The sequence below is a fragment of the Phoca vitulina genome, unplaced genomic scaffold (assembly GCF_004348235.1).
Source record: "Phoca vitulina isolate PV1807 unplaced genomic scaffold, GSC_HSeal_1.0 scaffold3, whole genome shotgun sequence".
In the NCBI taxonomy this organism is placed as follows: Eukaryota; Metazoa; Chordata; class Mammalia; order Carnivora; family Phocidae; genus Phoca; species Phoca vitulina.
Window position 1 is genome coordinate 24821060 of NW_022589706.1, and position 1496 is coordinate 24822555.

Here is a 1496-nt window from a genome sequence, read left to right on the forward strand (position 1 = left end):
GGCATGACAAAAAAGGAAACCCTGTCGGGGTGCCTGGGTGGCTCAGTCGTTAAGCGTCTGCCTTCAGCTCGGGTCATGGTCCCAGGGTCCTGGGATCGAGCCCTGCATTGGGCTCCTTGCTCAGCGGGAAGCCTGCTTCTCCTTCTCCCACTCCCCCTGCTTGTGTTCCCTCTCTCGCTGTGTCTCTGTCAAATAAATAAATAAAATCTTTAAAAAAAATAAAAAAAGGAAACCCTGTCATTTGTAACAACATGATGAAACTTGAGGAAGTGATGCTAAGTGAAATGTCAGAGAAAGACAAATACAGTATGATGTAATTTATACATGGAATATAAAAAAGCCAAACCTCTCTTGCCCAATGCTGCCAACATGGTATTCAGGTGCTTTGTGGAGGTTGGCCAGGTGACCTACATCTCCTTTGGACTTCATGCAGGGAAGGTGGTTGAGATTATAGATGTTATGGATCAGAAACGGCCTTTGGTTGATGGACCTTGCACTCAGGTAAAGAGACAGGCTTTGCCTTTCCAATGCATGCAGCTCATTGACTTCATCCTCAAGTGCCCACACAATGCCAGCCAGAAGTATGTCTGACAAGCCTGGCAGAAGACCGATATCAGTACAAAACGGACAGCCACAAGATGGGCCAAGAAGATGAAAGCCAGAGAAAGGAGAGCCACGATGACAGCTTTTGATCGTTATGAAGTCATGAAGGCCAAGAAAATGAGGAACAGAATAATCAAGTTTGAAGTTAGGAAACTACAAAAAAGCAGCTCTCCTGGAAATCTCTCCCCCCCCCCAAAAAAAAGCACCCTCTGCTAAGGGTGCAGCTGCAGCAGCTGCTGTAAAGGTTCCAGCAAAAAAGATGGTTGCTGTAGGCAAGAAGGCTCCAGCCCAGAAGGTTCCTCCCCAGAAAGCTGTAGGCCAGAGGCAGTGTGTCTAAAATCTCAGAAGGGTCAGAAAGCTCCAGCCCAGAAAGCACCTGATCCAAAGGCATCTGACAATTTCTTATGCATAAAAGCATAAGAGGCTATTATAAATAAGTAATAAAGGTTCTTACACACACACACACACACGCGCGCGCGCGCGCCAAACTCCTAGAAATGGTAAGAGTGGTGGTTACCAGGGGCTGGTGGGTAGGACAAAATGGGAGATGTTAGTCGAATGGTGTGAGCTTCCAGTTATAAAACGAGTAAGTTCTGGGGATTGAAGGTACAGCATGATGATTATAGTTACTAGTACTATATTATGTACTTGAAAGTTGCTAGGGGAGTAGATCATAAATGTCTGACAACAAAAGAAATAGTAATTACTTGACATGATGGAGTTGTTAGCTAACGCTATGATTGTAATCATTTCATCTATGTGTATGAAGTCAACATGTTGTACACTTTAAACTTACACAATATTGCATGTCAATTATATCTCAAAGCTTAAAAAAAATAATGTTTGATGGAAGTAGTCTGTCAAAACCATCAAAAAACTTAATTTCTACTTTT

The 1496-nt window shown here is 43.4% G+C and overlaps 1 pseudogene; it reads left to right on the forward strand.

Annotated features, from left to right (window-relative positions):
• Nucleotides 1-369: 369 nt before the first annotated feature.
• LOC116628879 lies at nt 370-1023 on the forward strand (annotated as a pseudogene).
• Nucleotides 1024-1496: the final 473 nt, after the last annotated feature.